The 27,356-nt window shown below is 39.6% G+C and overlaps 2 long non-coding RNA genes across 2 annotated transcripts in view; one reads left to right on the forward strand and one right to left on the reverse strand.

Annotated features, from left to right (window-relative positions):
- Positions 1-950: 950 nt before the first annotated feature.
- The window catches only part of LOC145714219 (uncharacterized), a 189,379-nt gene continuing 162,973 nt past the window's right edge, over positions 951-27,356 (reverse strand). The window contains exons 4-5 of the long non-coding RNA XR_014136809.1: positions 5,646-5,743; positions 951-1,269 (exon numbers count right to left, since the gene is read on the reverse strand). This is a non-coding gene — a long non-coding RNA (uncharacterized LOC145714219). The remainder of the gene's footprint in view (positions 1,270-5,645; positions 5,744-27,356) is intronic.
- Positions 27,089-27,356, forward strand: part of LOC145714220 (uncharacterized) — a 31,235-nt gene continuing 30,967 nt past the window's right edge. Inside the window, exon 1 of the long non-coding RNA XR_014136810.1 lies at positions 27,089-27,232. This is a non-coding gene — a long non-coding RNA (uncharacterized LOC145714220). The remainder of the gene's footprint in view (positions 27,233-27,356) is intronic.

The raw sequence follows: 27,356 nt of genomic DNA on the forward strand, positions 1-27,356 counted from the left end.
GAATTGTTTGTGTTGGGGAGAAAAATTTTTGTCTACCCTTCAAGATTTTTCTGGTTGGTCTAAGAATTAAATTGACGTGAGACAAATTAACAGGAGAAAAAGAAACAAAAGCTTAATTACATGTATATTTCCTGTATACACGAGAAGCAACCAAAAAAAAAAAAAAAAAAAGGGTAACTCCCAGAGATGGCTGAAGCCATCACTTTAAATACCATGTTCAGCTAAAGACAAAAGATGTGGGGGTGGGGGTCGTGAAGGATATGGTTGTTATGCAGATTTAAGTCATTGCCTTCTCCGTTGATAAGAGTTTCTAGGGATGGAGTCATCCCCTTCTTCTTGGTACATAATTTGCTTGAATTTATATTTGTATCTTTTTTCTCTTAGGTTGAAAATATCAGTTCCTAATGACATTAACATAGTTACTTAATTGCTTTACCCTAATAGCTATGTATGTACAAGTGTGTATATGTGTGTGTGTGTGTGTGTGTGTGTGTGTATCTATATCTATATCTGACACTGTAATAGTTTCAAAATAGCAATTGTAGAATTATCCCTAAAAGTTTAATATTTTTTTGCATTTCTTTTTGTCTATAGGATATATCCCACAAGAGAGGTATAGTCAACACTACATATTTAAAATTATTTGAAATACAGGTGGTGGAAGTTGGGAGTCAGGCTTGTGAACACTGATGAGGTAGGGGCAAGGGAATAAGGACAGGGCATCCACAATGTCTGATATAAGAGCCTTTCTAGCTCTGACATTCTAAGATATGAATTTATTTAACAAATGAAGAAAACTGCAACATTAAATGAGTCTCTCATTTATTTTTTTTTATTTTTATTTAAAAAAAAATTTTTTTTAACATTTATTTATTTTTGAGACAGAGAGAGACAGAGCATGAACAGGGGAGGGGCAGAGAGAGAGGGAGACACAGAATCTGAAACAGGCTCCAGGCTCTGAGCTGTCAGCACAGAGCCGGACGCGGGGCTCGAACTCACCGACCGCGAGATCGTGACCTGAGCCGAAGTCGGACGCTCAACCGACCAAGCCACCCAGGCGCCCCATGGGTCTCTCATTTAAAACAAGAGGAGGGAGGTGCCTGGGTGGCTCGGTCCATTAAGCGGCTGGCTCTCTCGATTTCAGCTTGGGTCACGGTCTTGCAGTTTGTGAGTTTGAGACCTGCATTGGGCTCCGTGCTGACAGGGCAGACCTTGCTTGGGATTCTCTCTCTCTCCCTCTCTCTCTCTCTCAAAATAAAAAATAAAAACCTAAAAAAAATAAAAGTGAAATAAAAATAAAACAAGAGGAGCTTCATAGGCAGTCCCTCTTACAACACTTGCTACAGGATAAGGGGAATTATTAGACTCAGTGAAATAAAAATTCCCATCATTGCATTAAATGCAAATCACTTAGCAAACATATGGAATGCTTAAAGTCTGCATTTCTGTAAGCTCCCTGGGGGGTGAGATAAATTTTAACTTATATAAGGGTCCCTTACAAGTGCCAACAAAGGTGCTCATACAAAACAGGTGTTCATTAAATACTTGAATTAATCAATCATTATTGATTCATGCATTAGTCCCTTAATCTGTAGAGTATATTATGCAATCTTCATTTTACAATTTAAGAAAGGCTTTTATTTTATAATAGTTTCAGGTTTACAGAAAAGTTGTGAAGATAGTGGAAAGGGTTCCCTTAAGCCCCACACCTAGTTTCCCCCATTGTTAACACCTTACATTGCAATGGCACATTTGTCACAATTAATAAACAAATATTGACATTTTATTAATAATCAAAGTCCATACTTCATTCATATTTTTTTAGTTTTTCCTTATATCCTTTTTCTATACCAGGATATAGCCAGGATCTCACATTACATTTAGTAGTCATGCGTCCCCAGGCTCCTTTTGGGTTGTGACAGTCTCTTAGACTTTCTTTGGTTTGGATGATCTTGACAGTTTTAAGGAGTACTGGTGAAGTATTCTGTAGCATGTCCCTGAATGAGGATTTGTCTGGTATTTTTCTCATGATTAGACTGGAGTTACAGGTTTTGGGGAGGAAGACCACAGAGGTAAAGTGCCATTCTCCTCACATCATATCAAGTGTTCATACTAGCAACATGACTTATCACTGTCAGTATTGGCCACGATCACCTGGCTGAGATAGTTTGTCAGGTGTCTCCGCTGCAAAGCTACTCCTTTTTCCTTGCTTTCCATGCGGTACTCTCTGGAAGGACATTATTTTGCAGAGCCCATACTTAAGGAGGGGGGAGTTATGCTCTACCTACTTGCGGGTGAGGTATCTATATAAATCATTTGGAATTCTGCACAGGAACGTTTGTCTCTTCTTCCTCATTTGTTTATTTATTGAAGCATTTATATCAGCATGGAGTCATAAATATTTGTCTTATAATCCACATTTTGTACTTTATTTTGTGGCACTATGAGATGCTCTAGGCTCATTTTGTACCTTCCCCGCCTTAGCTGTAGAATCAGAGATTTGTTCAAAGGGCGTGGGTTTCTTTTTCTTTTCTTTCCTGCCTTCTTTCTCTTTTTTAGAAAATGGTATTAGAAACCAAGATCTGGCCACCAGGTGTGCTTGTAGCTACTGACCTATCATTGTTTCTCAGCATTCTTAGCTGATGGAGCAAGGAAATAGATGTGTGTATACTAACCAGTGTATACCTACATTATCGATAAATATTTCTATATGTATCCATCTATATCCATATTAAACTAAATATAAAGTCTCCATACTGGTATCTCCAACTCTAACCCAGTACCACAGGGATCATTTTAGCCTTCCCTCCCTTGCTTGTCTATAACCTCCCACTCAAATAGCGAGAAACCTGGCTTCCACAATCTGCCATCTATTTACTTCATTCCTCACTTCCAGTATACATGTACAGGAGATACGGTTAGAATCGTTAATGTGTACCCCCACGGGAAACCACATTATCCACTAGAGTGTAGTGCTTGTGTACAGTTTTGTTGGACTTTAGCCTTACAGTCCAACAAATGAGTCCGCTCATTTCCAAAGTTATTTAGCTCAGCCTCTTTTCTCCCCACTCTCTTCACTGAAGTTATTTCATACATTCATCATGCAGTTAGATGCTTTTGTCACAGTCTGTATTCCATCCTGGGATCCTTGGACCTCCTAAATGACTTCTAAAAGAAATTTGTGGGGGCGCCTGGGTGGCTCAGTCAGTTAAGCGTCTGACTCTTGACTTTGGCTCAGGTCATGATCTCACAGTTCATGGGATCAAGTCCTGAGTCGGGCTCTGGACTGACAGTGCAGAGCCTGCTTGGAATTCTCTCTCTCCCTTTCTTTTTGCATCTCTCTCTCTCTCTCTCTCTTTCTCTCAAAACAAGTAAATAAACTTAAAAGTTAAAAAAAAAATAGGGGCTCAGTCGGTTGAACATCTGACTCTGGCTCAAGTCATGATCTTACAGTTCATGGGTTCAAGCCCTGTGTCGGGCTCTGTGCTGACAGCTCAAGGCCTACAGCCTGCTTCAGATTCTGTGTCTCCCTCTTTCTCTGCCTCTCCCCCACTCATGCACGCTTTCTTTGTAACTCAAAAATAAATAAACATTAAAAAAAATAAATTTGTGTACATTAGTGCTCACTCTTTATGCTGTAAAGTTCTGTGGGTTTTGACAAAGGCATAACATCACGTACCTGCCGTTATAGTATCATACAGAATAGTTTCACTGCCTTAAAAATCTCTTGTGCTTCACTTATTCAACTCTCCCCCATCTTTAAACCCTTAAGCCCCTGGCAACCACTGATCTGTTTACTGTCTCTACAGTTTGGCCTTTTACAGAATGTTACATAAATGGCATTATACAGTATGTAGCCTTTGCAGACTGGCTCCTTTCAGCTCCTTCCATTTAGGGACAGGCATTTAAGATTCATCTATATTTTTCTGCATCTCGTTGGATAGCACATTCCTTTTTATCACTGAATGGTATTCCACTGCATGGATGTACCACAGTTTGCTTATCTGTCCACCTATTGAAGGACATCTTGTTTCTTCCAAATTTGGGTGATTATAAATAAAGCTGCTTTAAACATTTGCATGCAGCTTTTTGTGTGGAAATAATTTTCCTTTTCTTTTTAAAACATTTTTTTAAATGCTTATTTATTTTTGAGAGAGAGAGAGAGAGAGACAGACAGATACAGAGCATGAGCAGGGGAGGGCAGAGAGAGGGAGACACAGAATCTGAAGTAGGCTCCAAGCTCTGAGCTGTGTGCATAGAGCCTGATGTAGGGCTCGAACTCATAAACCATGAGATCACGACCTGAGCCGAAGTCAGACGCTTAACCGACTGAGCCACCCAGGTGCCCCTGTGTGGAAATAATTTTCAAATCTGTGGTTAAACACCTAGGAGCACAATTGCTATTTTGTATGGTAAGACTATGCCGAATGGTATTCCAAAGCAGCTGTATCATTTTTGCATTCTCACCAGCCATGAATGAGAATTTCTGTTGTTTCACATCCTCACCAGCAACCTGAATTGTCAGATTTGAGGATTTTAGGATTCTAATAGGTGTCTATTGGTATCACATGGTTAATACAATCTTCGGGAGAATATATTGTTTTTCTTGCTCTGACATTTTTTTAAATGTTTATTTATATTTGAGAGAGAGAGAGAGAGAGAGAGAGCATGAGCGGAGGAGGGGCAAAGAGAGAGGGAGACACAGAATCCGAAGCAGGCTCCAGACTCTGAGCTGTCAGCACAGAGCCCGACGCGGGGCTCCAACTCATGCATGGGGAGATCATGACCTGAGCCAAAGTCGGACACTTAACCAACTGAGCCACCCAGGTGCCCCTCTGCTCTGACATTTTATGCTGCCTTCCCCTTGGGGACTTACAATTGGGCTTTCTGGTATCATCTATGTAATAATAAGCTCCTTACCTTCTCCAGATTTCTTTCTTCCTTTTTTAAAGAGTTAATCAATTTCCTATTATGATTTTATTTTTAAAATATATTTATTTGTTTATCTTCTCCAGATTTCTTGGTGGAAAAAGAGCTAGCTGCAGCCTTATGCATTGCTGATAAGGATGTTACAGCATTTCTCTGTAATAAAATGGGGTCTCTAAATTCAAAGTATTCAAAGTGAGTACTTTCCTTTTTTTTTTAATTTTTTAATGTTTATTTATTTTTGAGAGTGAGAGAGACAGAGCGTGAGCAGGGGAGGGGCAGAGAGAGAGGGAGACGCAGAATCCGAAGCAGGCTCCGGGCTCTGAGCTGTCAGCACAGAGCCCAATGCAGGGCTTGAACTCATGAGCTGTGAGATCACGCCCTGAGCTGAAGTCAGCTGCTCAACCGACTGAGCCACCCGGGCACCTCCAAAGTGAGTACTTTCTTACTCACACACCTCACACTGCACAATGCTGAAGGTGCAATTCCGAGTTCTTGCTGGCCATTGGCTGGCCTGCGCTATGCCGCCCAGAGAACCAAATTGCTCAAGGAAGTAAAATATGGTTTGCTCCAAACAACTTCTGAGCCCTTTCCCATCCATTTCTGCCAGGAATTCAAAATGCTGTCTTGACCCAAATTAATAGTACGATTCAGTTTCCACCTGCTCACGTGTTGCCGGGAAGATGTTTGGCCTGGAGGGGGCCTTTGTGGGGGCTCACCGGTTCTCTCTTCATCTTTCTTTCTGACCAGCTGGCCACATCTGCATGGGACTCCTGCATGACTTCAGTTCACTCCGGACATTCCCCTTAAATATATACTTATTACAAAATAAAGCACAGAAAAGCACACAAAAAAATTATATGGAACAGTGACTTAATATAAGGCCACATCCAGGTGAAGAAGTAGTACTTTGCCAGCCACTCCACAAGTACCCTCATGCCTACAACCCTGACCTTTACAGTAATAATCTCGTCACGTTTCTCTGTGGCTTTGTTACGCAAGTGTGCACCTCAGACACTCTAGTTGAGGCTTGGTCTTTCAAACGTTATTGAGTCGACCAATTTTACCATAGGTGTTAACTAACTCGAATTAAATAAAAACTCGAAAAAATAAAAAATAAATATGAAAAAATTATTGATTCCTCTTTTAAATCTCTTTTCATCTACAGGTTCTCTCTTCAGCCTTTTCTTTTCCTTATAATTGACCTGTTGAGGAACATGGACAATTTGGCCTCTATAGTTTCCTACAGTTTGAGTTTTGCTGATGGCACATTCGTGGTACATTTCAACATGTATTCTGTCCCCAGCTTTTCTTGAAAATAGCTGGATCCAGACGTTTGACCAGACTTAGGTTGCATTTCTTTTGCAAGACTCTACGCAGTGCTGAATTCTTTCATCAGCAGAGACATAATGTCTGGTTGTGTCTCTTTTTGCAACATTAGCAGCTGTTGGTTCTTACTGTCTAAATCAATTAATTCATTGAGACTTGCAAATGGCGATAATCTAATTCTATCATTTTATTTCCATTTATTAGTTGCAATAATTTTATAAAGAGATGCTTCCCTGATGTCCCCTGATTTGCTTACCGAGTGGTACGGTTTCTACTATGTTTGGTTCTTTCCCTTTGTTTACCAGTTTTCAGGTGATGAATTGGTTCCCTGACATCTTTCAAGGTGGTTAGTTTTTAAGTATCACAGTGAATTTAAAAATGTAAACATACTTTATGGGTTTTGATCCATTACATGTTTTTATTGTGGTAACGTATATAGAACATAAAATTTACCATTTTAACCATTTTTAAGTATACAACTCTTTGACATTAAGTATCCAGTGCAGTTTTATACTTATTGAAGCTCAAATACTCTCATGTGTTCCATTTTATTTTATTTTATTTTATTTTATTTTTTAATGTTTATAATTTTTGAGACAGAGAGAGACAGAGCACGAGTGGGGGAGGGGCAGAGAGAGAGGGAGACACAGAACCTGAAGCAGGCTCCAGGCTCCTAGCTGTCAGCACAGAGCCCGATGCAGGACTCAAACCCACAAACCACGAGATTATGACCTGAGCCGAAGTTGGATGCCCAACTGACTGAGTCACCCAGGTGCCCCAATGTTGTATTTATGTTTTATTTATTTAAAAAAATGTTTAATGCTTATTTTTATTTTTGAGAGAGAAAGAGAGAGAGAGAGAGAGAGAAAACGAGCGGGTGAGAGTCAGAGAAAGAGGGAGACACAGAATCTGAGGCAGGCTCCAGGCCCTGAGCAGTCAGCACAGAACCCGATGTGGGGCTCAAACCCACAAACTGTGAGATCATGACCTGAGCGGAACTTGGACATCCAACCAACTGAGCTACCCAGAGTGCTTCATGTGTTCCATTTAAAAAAAAAATCTTTAAATATTTCTTGGTCCAGAGCCTTTTGAATGAAATCAGGAGAACTCTCTTCCCACATTTGCCTTCCTCTTATCCCTACTTTCCAATCAGCATAAGCAAACATGAGCCAAAGTGAGAAGTGAAACACCCCACCTTGCAGATGTTGTCTGTACAATGTCACAAGTTATGACTCACATTTAGCCCAGAGAATGTCACCAGAGTCAGTGGGAGGAGACAGGCTCTATGAAGGGTGCTGGGGTTGAAGTCTCAAAATTAATACAGTTTAAACATTGATGATGTTGAGATCTGAGCTGAATTTCTTCTACTCTGCATATAGCCTTAATAAATTTCATCACTGGGGATCTTTTTTTCTTTTAGGTGACTTTTAATTTATTTACTTTTTAAATGTTTATTTATTTTTGAGAGAGAGAGAGACAGCAGGGGAGGGGCAGAGAGAGAGGGGGACAGAGGATCTGAAGTGGGCTCCACGCTGACAGCAGAGAGGCTGGGTGGGGGGGCTTGAACTCACGTACTGTGAGATCATGACCTGAGCCGAAGCTGGACACTTAACCCACTAAGCCACCCAGGCACCCCCATTGGATCTTTGAATATATGGAAATATTTGAGTTTCAAATACTTGAACATTTTTTTTGCATTGAAAAATATGTGCACATAGAGCTTTCCCTTTTGAACTTTAACCCAGACTTCAGCAGCTGAGCAGACAGCTGCAGAAAACTTGCATAATAACAGTTGAATGGACAAGTTGTCCTAACCTTTATCCATTTCTCTCATTTTGAGTCAGTTGATTCCCTATTTTTATTTTGCCCCATCTTCCTTCTGGGCTTACCCACTCAGTTGGACACATAGTTGGGAATCTAGCCAGTAAATACACAGAGAAACATGAAAAGTTTTCTTCTAGAGTCTAGAGGAAAAATTTTCATAATGAACTCCAAGTTCATATGTAAATGAATATCAGAAAAGTGGAAACAACGCCCATAAGAGCCCATATATAACTGCATTGGATACAAGCCCTGCATTGGCCACCATCCCCAAATACTTTAAAAATTACCATACCCCCAAGTACCCCAATGCCGTGATACCACTGTCTTATGTACTAGAGAGAAAAGCTTACTTGGAGTAACAATGACAGAAGACTGATGACCATGTCACGTATAATGGTATTTTCAAGTCTATTTATTGAAAATAAAGAGTATATAAAAATGATTAATTTATTCATTTGACAAATATTTCTGGAATGCCAATTAAATACAAGCCCTGTGCCTAGTGCTGGGAATAAGGCCATGGAAGGTCCTCATGTATCCAATGACTAAGAGGGAGAAGCAAGTGATGTCCAGAAGTGTGGAGAGTGAGATAGATAAAGCAAATGTGGTATATATATAACAGAACACTGCTCAGCAATAAAAAAGAAGGAAATCCTGCCATCCGTGACAACAAGAATAGACCCTGAAGGCATTATGCTGAGTGAACTAAGTCATCAGAGAGAGATAAATACTGTATGATCTCATTCATAGGTAGAATCTAAAACAACAGCAACAAGAAGCCAAACTCCTAGGAAATGAGATCAGATTTGTGGTTACCAGAGATGGAGGGTGGAGGTTGGGGGAATTGGATGATGGTGGTCAAAAGGTATCAGTTATAAAATGAATAAATCCTGGGGATGTAATAAACAATATGATGACTATAGTTAATGCTACCGTATGGTATATCAGAAAGTTGCTAAGAGAGTAGATCCTTAATGTTCTCACCACAGAGAAAAAAAAATTTTTTTTAAACCATATGAGGGAATAGATGTTAACTAAACTTACTGTGGTAATCATTTTGCAATATGTGTACGTCATTACGCTATATACCTTCAACTTATATAGTGCTATATGTCAATTATATTTCAATAAAGCAGAAGAAGAATTTAAAAAGAGCACTGAAGTGTCTGAGATTTTACCCTACTAACGTGCCACAGTTTCCTGGATGCTGACAAGAGACACGTGACTTCTGGGTCAAAGGCAAAGGATTTTGTCATTCGTGGCACAGCAAGCCACATTAGCATGAGCATGTTTACATCAGTTCCCCTTGCCCCCCAAGTCTGATGAAGGTGATGGGGATAAACTCAGGTGGATGCCTGCACACGTAGTGGATGCCATTACAGGAGAAAAACTCTAAGGTTAGGGAACTTGAATCTTTTGTAAGAGATGGTAAACATTCTTGCTCTTTGCTCTGGAGGGAATACCATCCCTATCTTCCAAGCCTGTTAGCTATACAAACATCTATGAAAACATCTATGGGACAAGCCAAGGCCAGTCTAGATCAGCCAATATGCAACCACTCCCAGGCGTGTGAATGAGCCTTGCCAAGACCAGAAGGGCTGCATAGCTGGCCTCCGGCTGACCCCGGACCTGTGAGCAATAAGCACTGTTATATATCACTGAGGTTCTGTGGTTCTTTGTTACACAGCATTACTGTAGCAATAAACAACTGATACCATCACCAGTGTCTTCTTAACCCCCAGATCTAATTTATCTCTCCCATTGTAACCAAAGCTCTCCTGAAATAGAGATCTTATCACAGCACTCTTCTGCCTAAAAGCCTTCAACTACAGGCTGCAACTGAGACATGGAGCCATGGAATCCAAAGCTTTGGCTGGTCTGGTTCTCATTTTCATTTTTAACTTCACCCTTCACCTCCCTTCCTTCCCATCCTCTCTCTTGCTTCTGGCATTCCACTTACATAGACCACACAAGTTTCTCTGCACTTAAAAAGATAAAAACATACTTTAGGATAGTTTTGAAGATTACAAGAGTTACTCATCTTAGTAAATCTGGGAAGTACAGAAAACTACAAAGAGCATCACCCAGGGCAAACTTTCCCCCAGGTTTTTTTTTTCCCCCATGTAGCGTGTATGATAATATCAGGCACTTTTAAAATCATTATTATCACTAGGTGTGAAGGTATATCTTATTTAGAAAATTTGGAGAAATAAAAAAAAAAAACAACACACCACCACCACCATTAATAGTATTGAAAGACAAATGAGCACCTAAGCAAAGTAATCACAGTATCTATGATAGACAATGGGTCAATATCTTTATCACAAAAAGAGTTCATATAAATCAACAAAAAAGTGTATATACGTTAATAAAAAGGCAAAAAATAAGAACAGGCAATTCCTGAGCAACTACAAATGACCAAAAACCAAACTAAACCGAAACAAAAACTTGTTCAAATTTAAAAGGTGCAAAGTAAAAGAACAATGACCCAAAATTTTTTTGCTTATGAGATCAGCCAAGTTAAAAAATCTGAGTGATAGCAACTATATGACTCTCATTTACCGCTGGTGTACATGTAAATTGTTATAATCTTTCTAGAGGGCAACATAGGACTGTTTGTCAAAAGACCCATAAAATCCTGACTCTTTGATCCTACAATTCTATTTCTACGAATTTATCTTAAAGAAATAATCAGATATGCATGTGTAGAAGTATGTTCATTGCAAGGTTGGGTGATAGAAAGCAAGTAGAAATACTATGGAACTGGCATAAAGATAAACACATAGATCAGTGGAATGAAGTCAAGAGTCCAGAGATAAACCATAGCATATACATTACAACTAACTTATGACAAGCGTGCCAACAATACCCAATGGGGAAAAATTAGTCTTTTAAAAAATGTTGTGAGGAAAACGGGACATTCACATGCAGAAGTATGAAATTGGACTCCTATCTTACACCATACACAACAATCAACTAAAAATGGATTAAAAACTTAAACATAAGACTCAAAACCTTAAAACTTCTAGAAGAAAATACAGAAAACAAAGCTCTTCAGTATTGGTCTTGGCAATAGTTTTTTGGGTATGACATCAAAAGCTCAGGCAACAAAAACAAAAATAAACAAGTGGGACAACATAAAAACTAAAACACTTCTTCACAGAAGGGAAACATACAACAAAATGAAAAGGCAACCTACACATTGGGAGAAAATATCTGTAAACTATGTATCCGATAATGGGTTAATAGCCAAAAAAATATGAGGCACTCATACAACTCAACAGCAAAAAATCTCCAACAACTTGATTTAAAAAAATGCGCAAAGGACTTCTATAGCCATTTTTTCAAAGAAGACCTACAAATGGCCAACATGAAAGGGTGCTCACCATTACTAATCATCAGGGAAATGCAAATCAAGCCCACAATGACCTATCACCTCACGCCTATTAGAGTGGCTATTATCAAAAAGACAAGAGATAACAAGTGTTGGTGAGGATATGGAGAACAGGGAACCCTCATGTACTGTTGGTGGGAATGTAAGTTGGTACAGCCACTGTGGAAAACAGCATGGAGGTTCCTCAAAAAATTAAAAATGGAGCTATCATATGATCATACATCTAAAGAAATGAAATCAGTATCTCATAGAGATATCTGTACTCCTGTGTCCATTGCAGCATTATTCACAACAGCCAAGATATAGAAACAGCCTAAGTGTCTATTGATGGATGAGGAGATAAAGAAGAGTAGTTCATGCACATACGCGTGCATACACACACACACACACTGGAATATCATTCAGCCTAAAAAAGGAGATCTTGCTATTTGTGACAATAAGGAGGAACCTGGAAAACATTACGCTAAGTGACATAAGCCAGACACAGAAAGGAGAATACTGCATGATCTCACTTATGTGAGGAATCTTAAAAAGTTGAATTCATGGAAGCAGAGAGTAGAATGGTAGTTACCAGGAGTGGGACTTGAGTGAAATGAGGAGGTGTTGGTCAAAGGGCACAAAATTGCAGTTATGTAGGATGAATAGGTTCTGGAGATCTAATGTGCAGCATGATGACTATAGTCAAAAATACTGTATTATATACTGGAAATTTGCTAAGAGAGTAGATTTCAGGTGCTCTCACCACGCTTGCACACACATACCTCCCCCCCAACTCAATGAAAATTATGTGAGGAGATAGATACGCTAATTAGCTTGGCTGCAGTAATCATTTCACTATGTATACATACATCAAAATATCATGCTGTATATCTTAAATAGTGGTGGGAGGGATGTCAATGTCACAGTGAAAGAAGAGCATGTGAGGGGCGCCTGGGTAGCTCAGTGGGTTAAGCGTCTGACTTCAGCTCAGGTCATGATCTCGCAGTTCGTGGGTTCGAGCCCCCATCGGGCCCTGTGCTGACAGCTCAGAGCCTGGAGCCTGCTTCAGATTCTGTCTCCCTCTCTCTCACTGCCTCTCCCCCATTTGCACTCTGTCTGTCTCTGTCTCTCTCTCTCTCAAAAAAAATAAACATTAAAAAAAAAAAGAAAGAAAGAAGAGCATGTGGATGGGATACACATATCAATGCAGCCCTACTGGGAAAATATCATCTGTCACACTTCAGGAACTCTCTTGGATCTGTACTTGTAAAACGGAGATCAAATTCTCAGAGGTTCTTTCTTTTTACCCTCCACCTTCACCTCCCTCCCTCCCTCCCTCTTGTCTTTCCTTTCATTTATAAACAGCACAACTACCGGTGAGTTATTGTTTCATGGTGTGAAATCTTGCCAGAAGGATCATTGTGACGGTCTGTCTGGTGGTCCCTAAATAATTTTATTTTTGCTATGCTTACACTCTCTTTTCCACATTGCCACAAGAAGGCTGTCCTTTCAAACTGTTTTTTTTTTTTTTTTTTTTTTTGTTATCTCTTATCCAAGGATTTTCACAAAAGATTTTATAACATCAAAAGAATCAGAATCAGGACAATGTTTTTTATTTAACAGATACTTTAACATGCTCAATATGTGCCAGGCACTGTTCCAAGCAGGACCTTTACAAATATTAACTTGCTTAATCTTCATAACGTTATTCTCAATTTCTAGAGGACGAAACTGAAACACAGAGAAGTAACTTGCCCAAGGTCACAAAGCTATCACATGGCAGAGCCAGGTATCAAATCAGGGCATCTGCCACCTGTGTCTATATCCTTACCTACCGTGTTATGCTGCCTCTCTGTCATTGCTCTACTCCACTGACCCTTTATTTGCTTGAGCAATAAGGGATCAATAGTCTCGGGAAAAAAACATGAACTCTCAGATGTACAAAATAATGGGAAGAGGCCTGGATGTCTGGGACAGGACTGGGAGGGAGGGGTTTGTAAGAGCCCCAGTCCTGCCCCCTGCCCCTCTCAGAGCAGGGTCACAAGGAGCAGTACCCACCCCCCACCCCTCCCCGGTCTGCCCTCCGGCTAGCCTTACCACTCCTAACAGCTTTTTGCCCCAGAGTGACTGACTGGGAGGAGGGACAGTACTCCGCTCCATCGAATGTGGTGAAATATACAAGAAGTTCAAAGCATTTTGTTGATATTCTGTAATGTTTTTCTCACAGAGCTTTTGTAATGGGGTATTGTTGCCTCTGTAACGCAGCTGGAGAGACAAAGAGATTTCAAGTGACTTCCCCACATCGTACAGTCAAAGGGCTTCTGAGAAGTGAACAAAATTCTGCAGACATCAGGCCTCTGACTTTTACCCTGCAAAATAATCTCTCCCGAACAGCCTCTCCCTGTGATATCAGGTTTCCTCAGCTGAGTATTTAGGAGGCTGCTGGCAAGTCTAATCACCTGGGACATCTTAATAACTGAAGTCACATTTGATGGAAAAACTCATAAAGAAGCTGTGGGTGATTGAGGGCATCTTGTCAGAAGTCTGGCTCCAAATACGCGTGATGCCACATATTTGGAATTCTGCAATGAGAATGCAGAGATATTTCAGGGAAAGTATCAGAGAGGTTTATCTGATTCCTTTCATACAGTGTTTTCAAAGGAGAAACAAGTGTTTTCAAAGGAAAAACAAGTTCTCCATTAGCTGAGAAGCACCGTGTATTCAAAACAGTAAATGAAGTATTTGTTATTGGTGTAAACAAAGACATAAAATGGATCCTCACACATACTTTCAGGAAGCCAGAGGTAAAGCAGAGAAAGCAAAGAACTATGAGGGAGAAGGTTTAGAAAACTATGCAGTTTTGTCTTGGACATTTGCCAGGGAAAGCTGGGTAATGAAGGATTAAAAACAAAAACCAAAAATGAAGCAGCATAAGGAAAGCGCTACAAGGACTAAAGCGCTGGCCATGCGGTCCATACAACTGAAACTATCCAAATCTTGGTGTGGGTGGGAGTGGGGGTATGGGGATAGCAGGCCGGGGTCAAACTCAGGGTAAAAAACAACATCCAATAAATGAGTGGAGAGGAAAAGATGAATAAGGAGCAAGAATAGAAAGAGGAAAGGAAGTACATTTAACCGGAAATCAACCAAAATAGACACGTACGGTGTCCTTTGAAGGGAAGGGGGGAGAAGGGGCCATTAACACGATTCGAGCAGAGGAATTTGAGGAGATGATTTTAAATATTAAGCAATGGAGGACTTTCAAATTGCCTGCAAATTCTATCTCTGTGAATTATAGAGGGCGGACGCCCTGGATGTTGTCACAGGAACGATTGGCTTCTATGATTTTCCATCCCAGAAGTTAGCCACCTTTCAAGGCGAGTGGGCAGGATCCCAACTGCCATATTTTAAGTGCTCTAAAGGCTTGGGGTGGTGGTCAGTGGGGCAGGGAGAGGAGGGAATGTGCAAGACCATGAAGAAAGCATTGAGATGGATGGATGCATTGACTGGCAAGAACGCCTGACCACATGGCTGCAAATGTCTGAGTAGGGGGCCAGGCCTTGCCTGGTCTCAACGAACTTCATCCCCTACTGCTGAGGCTGCTTGGTGTCCATCCATCATTGCAGCCTTCTCTAAACTTGAGGCCAAATCCTGGCCTCTGGCTGGACTGTCTCAGGAGCCCTAGCCCCATATGCTGGGACTCAGAAGGCAAGTGCAGGGACAAAGGCATCCTTGCTGTTTATGTCATCTTGACCTTGGACTCTGTCTCTCTAACTGGAAGCCAAAGTTCTGTTGACCCTCTCTTGGTCTTGGGTTTGTCCTGTGTATTTAAGGCCCTACCTTGGATGTATATCTGGTTCCTAAAACCCTGTAAGGCTGTGAGCGCTGACTTAGTCTTGGTCGGCTCCCTCACAGAATCCAGAGTTGTGCCCAGACCCCTCTCTGGGCACAACTTGTGATTGGCACCAACTACTGGAGACAGATTACTGTCACCTGCTGTCTGTCTGTCCTCCTGGCTCACTATGAAACATCACTTATGCCGAGATTCCCATCACATACTCTGAGCCCCTTCAGGGACATTTGGTTCCCCCGAGTGTGTCCTTTGTAATATTGCATAGATCACACGGTCAGCTGTGCTTTGCCGTGGCTGTCAGATGCCATGGGTTGTCTGCTACATTGGACTGCTTTTATTCTAGAAGGTGGGTCTGCACCCCAAGTCCTACAGCTGCGTCTGTCCCACCAGCACCTGGGCCATTCTAGGAAGTGAGGGGGCATTTTGAGGTATCAGCCTTTCCCAGCCTGCCCCGTCTCACTGCAGTCAATCTGGCCATTCCCAGCTTCTTGGATTAAAAAAACCCAAACCATCTATCTATCTATCTATCTATCTATATAAAATCTATTACATATATATAAAATCTATTTACATAGCTTGTTTCAGTATCCTCAAAAATATTTTACTAATAGGATTGTCTATTTAACCACACTAGAGCCAAAAAGAGACCAGGAAAAACACATTTAGAGTTCAGAGACATGGCAGACACCATCAGTGCTCCGCTCACAGCTGCTTGGCACTCTCTTCCGACACAAGACTAAGGCTTCCGACAGCATGCACCTGTGACTCAGCCTGGGCACTTTCTCTCAGCTGTGGGCAGGGCAGGCAGGAAAAGCCAGAGAGTCAACGCTCCTGGGAGCAGCTCTCAGCCAAAAATGGATTGGAGTTTAGGATGAACACTCTAGCTTCCTTTCTTTATTGTGAAGGGGGTAACTTAACAACCCCAAAGTGTGTTTGTTCTGTGCTGTCTCCCAGAGTTCCCCAGTGGGATTGAGCCTCAGTGGCCCATAACTGGAACCTGCTTAATGACTCACATTTTTTGGCTTCCTTCTCTTCCCCATTTCACTTTCCTACTCCACTACTGATGTTGTCCAAGATCACCTCTCCCTTGCTCCCCAAATTTGTGCTCAAATCCTCATCTTGGGGTCTGCTTCTGGGGGGTGGGGGGAGTCCAAACTAAGACTCATATTCAAGGTAAAGGATTTAATTGTTTTACTGAGAAGGCACACATGTTTTGAACCCTAACATAATAATATACTTTCTCTAATACGTTATGAGAGGGAAAAAGACCAAAGGCCCCTATGAACAGTACTTCATAACTGGGTCACATGGGCTCTACTGGCCTTTGAAGGGATCTACTGGCCTTTGAGATGTTAATAGGTGTTGTAAGATTTGGGGGTCAAATATGCTTTGGTTGAACAAAATTAAGCAGGTTTCTTCTCTTTAGTACTCCTGTAATCTCTAGGAAATCAATGGGCTTTGTAAATTTCCAGAAGTATTGGCTTCCGGCTTTCCAAATTCAGTTCTTAGAACACTTTTTCTTAGAACGCTTTTTCCTCAAGAGGTTCTGTTAACACTGGGGTACCTGGGTGGCTCAGTTAAGCGTCCGATTTAGGCTCAGGTCATGATCTTGTGTTCGCAAGTTTGAGCGCTGTATCAGGCTTTCTACTCTCAGCATGGAATCTGCTTCAGATCTTCTGTCCCTGTCTCTCTCTGCCCCTACCACGCTTATGCTCTCTTTTTCTCTCAAAAACAAATAAACATTAAAGAAAAAAAGGAGGTCTGTAAACACCTTGCAGGAGGCTGGCATCTCAGAGAATATAGTTTACGAAAGGCCTTTGTGCCCAAGCTATAGAATTAAAACATAATATTGAGAAGTACACAAGGCAAGTTTTTCTGATGGTGAGAATACTGCATTTTAGGGTACCCATGTTTTCTTTCATGTCTCAGCCAGCTAGAGGGACAGCCATCTACGGGCTGAGCTCAGATGTTAATATTTCTTCTGCACAGAAAAACCAGCTATTTAGTTTGTTTGATCTGAACATTTAATGAGAAGAGAGGCAGTGAAACATGTGTGGTCCTCCCCCGCTCCCAGCCAGGATGGTATCAGTGGAGGGCTAATGGGGAGCCTCACCTCCCATCCCTACCCAGAAGTAACAAAAGGCCCCTCCTCACCACTTCCTCAGTGTCAACATTAACTGAGTGGAGATGTGGATGTCTAGGCCTACCTAGCAGTAATGAGGTGATGTACTCCATCGTCTGACCAGAGTGGTGCCAGAGGATGCCTGTTAAAAGACACAGTTTAAATAAAATCCCAAGTCTCAGAACATAGGTTTCAATAGAAAGTCGCTCATCATACCAAGAACCATGAAGCTCTCAACTTGAAAAGACAACATATGCCACTGAAATGACAAAGATATTAGAGTTATCCAATAAGAATTTTTTTTAAGTTTATTTACTTATTTTGAGAGAAAGAGCGCACACACACATGCAAGCAGGAGAGTAGCAGAGAGTGAGGGAGAGAGAGAATCCTAAGCAGGCTCCATGCTGTCAGCACAGAGTCTGATGTGGGGCTCGGTCTCATGAACCATGAAGTCATGACCTGAGCCAAGACCAAGAATCAGACACTTAACCGACTGAGCCACCCAGGTGCCCCTAGAATTATCTGACAAACATTTTAAAACAGCCACCATGAAAATGCTGCAATTAGTAATTATGGACCTGCTTGAAACAAATGAAAAAAATAGTCTCATTAAAGAAACAGTCTTAGCAAAAAATTACAAGATCTAAGGAATAACCAAATGGAATTCTTAGAACTGAAAAAAATACAAACTGAAATAAAAAATACAGTGAATGAGCTCACAGCAGAATGGAGAAAACAAAGGAAAAAACCATGGTCTTGAAGATATAAAATAGAAATAACACAATCTGAACAACAGAGAGAAAACAGACTGAACAACAGAGAGAAAACAGATGGAACAAAAATGAATAGATTCTCAGGGATACATAGGACTATAACAAAATATCTAACTCTTGTCATCAGAGTTCCAAAAGGTGAGGGGACATGTGTTCAAAGAAAGAAGGGTGAAAAATTTCTCAAATTAGGCAAAAGACCTACAGATTCAGAAGCTGAATGAATCTCATCAAACAGGATAAATCTCAAGAAATCTACACCAAGACATGTCATAGTAAATCTTCTGAAAACTAAAGACAAAGAAAAATTCTTTTTTTTAAAGTTTGTTTATTTATTCGTTTGAGAGAGAGAGCAAGGGGGGAAGGAGCAGAGACAGAGAGGGAGAGAGAGAGAATCCCAAGCAGGCTCTGTGCTGTCAGCATGAAGCCTGATGCACAGCTTGAACCCACAAACCATGAGATCATGTCCTGAACCAAAACCAAGGGTGAGACGTTGAACCAACTGAGCCACCCAGGTGCCCCTATTTTTTTTTTCTTTTTTCTTTCTTCTTTTTGAGAGAAACAGAGCACAAGCAGGGGAGGGGCAGAGAGAGGGAGAGACACAGAATTCGAAGCAGGCTCCAGGCTCTGAGCTGTCAGCACAGAGCCTGACACGGGGCTTGAACTCACAAACCGTGAGATCATGACCTGAGTCAAAGTCAGATGCTTAACTGATTGAGCCACTCAGGTGCCCCTGTATTTTTTTCTTTTTTAATGTAAGTGTTTACCACTGTAATATTCCCTGTTAGTATTGCGTTTGCTGCATCCCATAAATTTTGGTATGTAGTAGTTTAGTTTTCATCTTTCTCAAGATATTTCTGATTTCCCTTTTGACTTTTTCTTTGATCTGTCGATTGCTTGGGAGTGTGCTGTTTAATTTCCATATCTTTGATAATTTTCCAGTTTTCCTTCTGCTGTTGACTTATACTGTCATTCCACTGTGGTCAGAAAAGATACTTCCTATCATTTCAGTATTCTTAAGATTGTTGAGACTTGTTTTGTTGCCCTAACATGTGATCTATCCTGAAGAATGTTCCCTGTGCAGAACAGACATTCTGCTGCTGTTTGTTGGAATGTTCTGTATGTGCGTGTTAAGCCCACTTGGTGTATGGTGTTGCTCAAGTCCTCTGTTTCCTTGTTTTCTGTCTGGATATTCCATCCATTACTGAAAGGGAGGCACTAAAATCTACCAATTTTCAAACTGCCATCAATTTCTCCGTTCACCCAGGCGCCCCAAGACAAAGAAAAATTCTCGAAACCAGCTAGAGAAAAATGACACATTATCTATAGGGCAAAAAACTATTATAATTACAGTGGATTTTTCATTAGAAGCCATGGAGGCCAGAAAGTAGTGGAATAGCATTTTTAAGTGCTGAAGGAAAAGAACTGTCACCCCTGAATTCTATATGCACTGAAAATATACTTTAGGAATTAAGGGGAAAAACAAGACACTCTCAGATGAAGGAAAACCAAGATAATTAGTTGCCAGCAGACCAGCCTTAAAGAATGGCTAAAGGTATTTCCCTAAACAGAAAGCGAATGATAAAAGAAGGGATCTTGCAACATCAGGAAGAAAGAAAGACAAAGAGCAAAAAATGTGACTAAATACGATAGACTTCCTTCTTCTTTTGAGTTCTAGACATTATGTTTGATGGTTGAAACAACAATGTAACATTGTCTTATATGGTTCTAAATGTATGTAAAGGAAATATATATTTTTAAATATTTATTTTTGAGAGAGAGAGAGCACAAGCAGGGGAGCAGCAGAGAGGGGGTCGGACAGAGGATCCGAAGCGGTTCCCCACTAACAGCCGAGAGCCTGATGCAGGGTTCGAACTCGCGAACCGCAAGATCATGACCTGAGTTGAAGTCGGATGCTTAACTGACTGAGCCACCCAGGCACACCTGTAAAGGAAATATTTAAGACAATTATAAACTGGGGAGGGTAAAGGGACACAAAAGATAAGGTTTCTATACTTCACTCAAACTGGTAAAATGATGACACTTGTAGACTGTGATAATATCTATCTATATATCTATCTATATCTATATCTATATCTATATCTATATCTATATCTATATCTATATCTGTATCTATCTATATCTATATCATCTATCTATAAAATAAACATATGCTTACATATACTTTGGTATTACCTAGAAGGACTAATAAGAAAATTATACAAGGACATACATTCAAAAACACTGCTGACAAATCAAAATGCAATTGTAAAAACATTCTAGTAACCCAGAAGAAGGCAGGACAAAGAAAACAGAGAAATGAAATGCAGAAAATAAACAGAAAACAAAAAATAAAAAGACAGATTTTAGCTTTTTCACATCAATAGTTACATTTAAAAAATTCAAAATTTAAATGGCCTAAATACACCAACCACAAGACAGAGAGTGGCAGAATGGATAAAAAAGACAAGACTCAATTATACGTTGTCTATAAGAAATACACTTCAAATATGATATGGGTAGGTTGAAAGTAAAAAAAAAAAATGGGAAAGCTATGTAATTCAAATAGTAATCAAAAGAAAGGAAGAGTGGCTATATTGATATCAGATAAAATAGACTGTAGAGAAAAGAAAATTACCAGGGACTGAGAGCAATATCACATAAAGGGTCAATACACCTAGAAAACATAGCATACCTAAATGTGTACACACAGATATATTTGATGCGAATCAAAAACTGAGAGACCTGAAAGGAGAAATAGACAAATCCACAATCATAGTTGGAGACTTCAACACTCCTTTCTCAACAATTAATGAACAGCTGGACAGAAGATCAGCAAGGATATAGAAGGATGTAACAATATCAAATAACATCAAATAACAAGATCTATTCACCATTTATAGAACATGCCACCTCACAGAAGGAGAAGACACATTCTTTTCAAGTGCCTGTGGAACATATACCAAGATAGAGCATGTCCTGGGCCATAAAACAAAACTCAACAAATTTAAAAGAATTGAAATCCTACAGTGTGTTCTCTGACCACAAGGTAATCAAAGTAGAATTTAATACCTGAAAGATAGTAGGAAAATTTTCAAACATTTGGAAATGAAGCAAAACATTTCCAAATATTCCATGTGTCAAAGAGGAAGCTTTGAGTGAAATTTTTAAAAATATCTTGAACTAAATGAAAACAGAAGCAAAAACATACTCAAAATTGGTGGACATAACTAACCCAGCGCTGAGAGGGAAATCTGTAGCTTTAAATGCCTACAATAGAAAACAGGAAAAGTCTCAAATCAATAATCTAAGCTCTCAGCTCAAGATACTAGAAGAAGAACAAAATACACTCAAAGCAAGTAGAACAAAGGAATTAATAAAGATAAGGGCAGAAATCAATGAAGTTGAAAACAGAAAAAAAAAAAAGACAAAAATAGCGAACCAAAAGCTATTTTTTTGAAAAGACTAATAAACCTGTGTTGGTGGGTGGGGATTGGCCAAATCTACACACGTAACAACATGACACAAACTATATGTGCACACTGTACCAATGTCAATTTCCTGAGTTTTGGTATTGTGCTACAATTATGACAGATGTAATCACTGGGGAAAACTGGGTAAAGGGCTCATGGGACCTCTCTGTACTATCTTTACAACTTCCTGTGAATCTATAATCATCTTAATTTATAAAAAGTTAAATTGGAAAACATCTGTACAACTAAAAAATTATTTATTTTATAGTCTTATATACATTCCTCACTGGAAAACTACAGGGTGCTAAGGTAGCTTATAACGAATGTACCATATTCCTTCATCTCTCCTTAATCTTACATAGTTTTTGTTGTGTTTTTGTTTTTGTTTTTTAAAGTAGGCTTCACGCCCAGTGCAGAGCCCAGTATGGGGCTTGAACTCACGGACCGCGAGATCATGACCTGAGCCGAAGTCGGACGCTTAACCGACTGAGCCACCCAGGTGTCCCTGTTTTTGTTTTTTAAAGTAGGCTTCACACCCAGTGCAGAGCCCAGTATGGGGCTTGAACTCATGATGCAGGGATCAAGACCTGAGCTGAGATCAAGAGTCGCTGAACCAACTGAGCCACCCAGGTACTCCAATATTACATAGTTCTCTGACCTCCAAAGCTTGGTCACCTTCCTCTGAATGTTGTCTAATTTGCCAGTGTCCTTCTTAAATACTGATGCCCATAAGACAATACCTGCTTTGAATGGGATATAATCTCCCTTGTTCTAAACACTATACTTTTATTAATGTGGCCACAGTCTTTTCCAACTTTGTAAGTAGCCATAGCACAAATCCTTGTATCATTTTTGGTCTGGTAGTCATACAAAACTTTCAGATCCTTGAATATGAATAGAAGAATATTTCCATCATTAGTATTTATATAATGGGTTATCATGAACCTAAATGGAAGATTTTTCATTAATCCTTGTAGGATTTCATCTTGTAGGATTCAATCCAGGATTGTTCCAGCCATCAAAATAGTTTTCAAATGCTATTTTGTTGCCTATCATTAGGGCTATCTTCACATTGTCAGCTGCAGATGTAAGTATCTATCATTCTATGTCTTCATCTCAGTCACTGCTACTAAAAATGTTGAGTAGGACAAGGTACAAGAGCCATGGAGGTATGCCACTCTGGTATCCATCCAAGAAGAAACTTATCATTTACTTCATGGAATGCGGTTAACTGGGAGTCTCCACTGTTCATGCTTTCAGGCTATGAGGCTCCGCCTCAGCCTTCTTTTGGTGTATGTGGTAAAAAAATAAAAATGTAACACGAGATTTACTCTCTAAACAAATATTTAAGTGCAAAGTACAGCGTTGTTTAACTATAAGTACATGTTGTACAGCAGATACCTAGAACTTTTTCATCTTACGTGACTGACACTTCATACCCATTGGACAGCAGTCCCCACTTATACCTCCCCTCAGCCCTTGGAAACCACCATTCTACTTTCTGCTTCAGTGAGTTTGACTACTTTAGATACCTCATATAAGTGGAGTCATGCAGTATTTGTCCTTCTGTGACTGGCTTAATTCTGCAGCATAACGTCCTCGAGGTTCATCCATTTTGTAGCATATGACAGTATTTCCTTCATTTTTGTGGTTGAATAATGTTCCATTGTATGTATGTACCACGTTTTTCTTTATCCATTCATTTGTTGAAGGACATTTAGGTTGTTTCCATCTCTTGGTTATTGTGAATCACGCCGCAGTGAAGATAGGAGTGCAGATATCTCTTTGAGATCCTGATTTCAGTTTTTTAATTTTAATTGTATTTATTTTTGTGACTTCAGGTTTTTAAATAAATACCCAGAAGTAGAATTGCTGGATCATATGTAATTCTATTTTTAGGTTTTTGAGGAATCGCCATACCACTTTCCATAGTGGCTACTCTGTTTCACATTTCTATCAACAGTGCACAGGGGTTCCAATTACTCTACATCCTCACCAACTTTTATTATTTTTTGTTATTTTTTTTATAATGGCCATTCTAATAGGTGTGAGGTGATAGCTCACTGTGGTTTTCATTTACATTTCCCTAATGATTAGTGATGTTGAACGTCTTGTCATGTACCTGTTAGCCATTTGTAAGTCTTCTCTGGAGAAATGCCTATTTGAGTCCTTCACCTATTTTAAATTCAGATTATTTGTTTTTTTGCTCATGGGTTGTATGAGTTACATATATATATATATATTTTTTTAATTTTTTAACTTTTATTTACTTTTGAGAGACAGAGAGAGGCAGAGCATGATCGAGGGAGAAGCAGAGAGGGAGACACGGAATCCGAAGCAGGCTCCAGGCTCTGAGCCGTCGGCACAGAGCCCTACGTGGGGCTCAAACCCACAAACTGTGAGATCATGACCTGAGCTGAAGTCGGACGCTCAACCGACTGAGCCACCCAGGTGCCCCGTTACTCATATATTTTGGATATTAACTCCTTGTCAGAGATATGGTTTGCAAATACTTCTTTTTATTCTATAGGCTGACTTTTCATGCTGTCCATTGTTTCCTTTGCTCTGCAGAAGATTTTTAAATTGAACTGTCCTTAAAGCAGTCCTTTTTTTTTTTTTTTAATGTTTATTTATTTTTAAGAGAGAGAGAGACAGACAGACAGACAGAGTGTGAGTGGGGGAGGTGCAGAGAGAGAGGGAGACACAGAATCCGAAGCAGGCTCCAGGCTCTCAGCTGTCAGCACAGAGTCCAACATGGGGCTCGAACTCATGAACTGTGAGATCATGACCTGAGCCAAAGTCTGACGCTCAACTGACTGAGCCACCCAGCGCCCTTACCTGCAGAAGATTTTTAGCTTGATATAGTCCCACTTGTATTTTTGCTTTTGTTGCCTGTACTTCTGATATCATTTCCAGGAAATCATTTCTAAGATCAATGTCATGAAGATTCCCCCTTGTGGCTTTTTCCAGGTGTTTTAGTTTCAGGTCTTAATTCATTTTGAGTTGATTACTGTGCATGATGTAACATAAGGGTCTAGTTTCATTCTTTTGCATGTGGATATCCAGTTTTCCCAGCACCATTTATTGAAGAGACGATCATTTCCTCATTGTAAATTCTTTGCTCCTTTTTAAAAAATGTTTATTTATTTTTAAGAGAGAGAGAGAGAGAGAGCATGAGTAGGGAAGCTGCAGAGACAGAAGAGGACAGAGGATCTGAAGCGGGCCCTGTGCTGTCAGTACAGAACCCAACGCAGTGTTTAAACTCATCAACCATGGGGCGCCTGGGTGGCTCAGTCGGTTGAGCGTCTGATTTTGGCTCAGGCCATGATCTCGCGGTTTGTGGGTTTGAGCCCCGCATTGGGCTCTGTGCTGACAGCTCAGAGCCTGGAGCCTGCTTCAGATTCTGTGTCTCCCTCTCTCTCTGCCCCCCCCCAACACTCACACTCTGTCTCTCTCTCCTTTAAAAAGAAATAAACATTAAATAAAAAATTTTTTTAAAAATTAAAAAAAACCCTCATGAACCATGAGATCATGATCTGAGCCAAAGTTGGACACTCAACTGACTGAGCCACCCAGGCTCTCTCTTTGTTCCTTTATCAAATATAAGTTGACCATATATGCGAGAATTTATTTCTGGGCTCTTGATTCTGTTCCATTGATATGTGTCTGTTTTAAATGACAGTATCATACAGTTTTGATTAATGTAGCTTTGTAATATATTTTGAAATTAGTAAGTGTGAAACCTCCAGATTTGTTCTTACTTCTCAAGATTGCTTTTGCTTATTTGGAGTCCTTTGTAGTTCCATATGAATTTTAGAATTGTTTTACTTTTGTTTCTGTAAAAAAATGTCATTGGAATTTTGATAGGAATTTCATTGGCTCTATAAGTGGGTTGGGGTAGTATGGCCTTATGACAATATTAATTCTTCCAATCTATTAACTCAAAATATCTTTTTTAAAATTTACTCAAAATATCTTTCCATTTTTATGTGTCTTCTTCAATTTCTTTTATCAATGTTTTGTAGTTTTCAGCTTTGTACTCTTTCTATTCCTATGTTAAATCTATTACTATGTATTTTATTCTTTTTGATGCTATTATCAATGGAATGCTTTTCTTAATACCTTTTGCATATAGTTTGTTCCAACTGTATAGATATGCAACTGATATTTGCATGTTTATTTTGTATCCTGCTACTTTACAGAACTCATTTATTAGTTCTAATAGGTTTATGTGTGTGTGTGTGTATGTGTGTGTGTGTGTGTGTGTGTTTTCTACATATGAAATCATGTCATCTGTGAACAGAAATAATCTTACTTTGGCAGGAACTCTCAGCATTCTATTGAATAGAGGGGGTGAGAGTGGGCATCCTTGTTTGGTTCCCAATCTTAGAGGAAAAACGTTTAGTTTTCTATGTCGAGTATGATGTTAGCTGTGTGCCTGTCATATATGGCCATTATTATGTTGAGGTACATTGCTTCTATACCTAATCGGTTGAGTTTTATCAAGAAAGGATGCTGAATGTTGTTAAATGCTTTTTCTGCTTCTATTGATGTGATCACATGATTTTTATCCTTCATTTTGTTAATGTGATGTATCTCATTAATTGATTTGTGTATGTTGAATCATCCTTGCATCCCAGGGATAAATCCCATTTGATAATGGTGTATGGTCTTTTTAATGCGCTGTTAAATTTTGTTTGCTAGTATTTTGTTGAGGATTTTTGCATGCATGTTCATGAGGGATATTGGCCTATAATTTTCTTAAATTGTACTGTTCTTATTTGGCTTTGATATAGGGTAATGCTGGCCTCATAAGTTTGGAAATGTTCCCTCCTCTACAATTTTTTGGAAGAGTTTGAGAAGGATTGGCATTAATTCTTTAAATATTTGGTAGAATTCACAAGTGAAGCCATCTGGTCTTGGGCTTTTCTTTGTTAGAAGGTTTTAGGTTACTGATTCAACCTTCTTACTCATTATTGGTCTGTTCAGATTTTGTTTCTTCATGACCCAGTGTTGTTAGGTTGTATGTTCCAGGAATTTATCCATTTCTTCTAGGGTAGCCACTTTGTTGGAATGTCTTGTCTTTATTTTTTAATTTTATTTATTTGGGTCTTCTCTCTTTTTTTCTTCATATAGCTAAAGGTTTGTCATTTTTGTTTATTTTTCAAAAAATTAACTTAGTTTAATGGATAATTTTCTACCATTTTTCTATTATCTATTTTGTTTATTTTTTACTCTAACCTTTATTATTTCCTTAATTCTGCTTAGTTTGGGCTTAGTTTGTTCTTCCTTCTCAAATTCCTTGAGTTGTAGTGTTAGGTGGTTTATTTGACATATATATTTTTTAAGTTTATTTATTTATCTTGAGAGAGAGGGACAGAGAGAGCAAGTGGGGGAAGGGCAGAGAGAGAGAGAGAGAGAGAGAGAGAGAGAGAGAGCGAATACCAAGCAGGCTCTGTGTGGTCAGCATGCAGCCTGATGTATGGCTTGAATCCACAAACCATGAGATCATGACCTGAGCCAAAACCAAGAGTCAGGCGCTTAACCAACTGAACCACCCAGGTGACCTTATTTTTTTCTTTTTTAATGTAAGTGTTTACTACTATAATATTCCCTGTTAGTATTGCGTTTGCTGCATCCCATAAATTTTGGTATGTAGTAGTTTAGTTTTCATCTTTCTCAAGAT

The sequence above is a fragment of the Panthera onca genome, chromosome X, assembly GCF_046562875.1.
Source record: "Panthera onca isolate mPanOnc1 chromosome X, mPanOnc1 haplotype 2, whole genome shotgun sequence".
Classification (NCBI taxonomy): Eukaryota; Metazoa; Chordata; class Mammalia; order Carnivora; family Felidae; genus Panthera; species Panthera onca.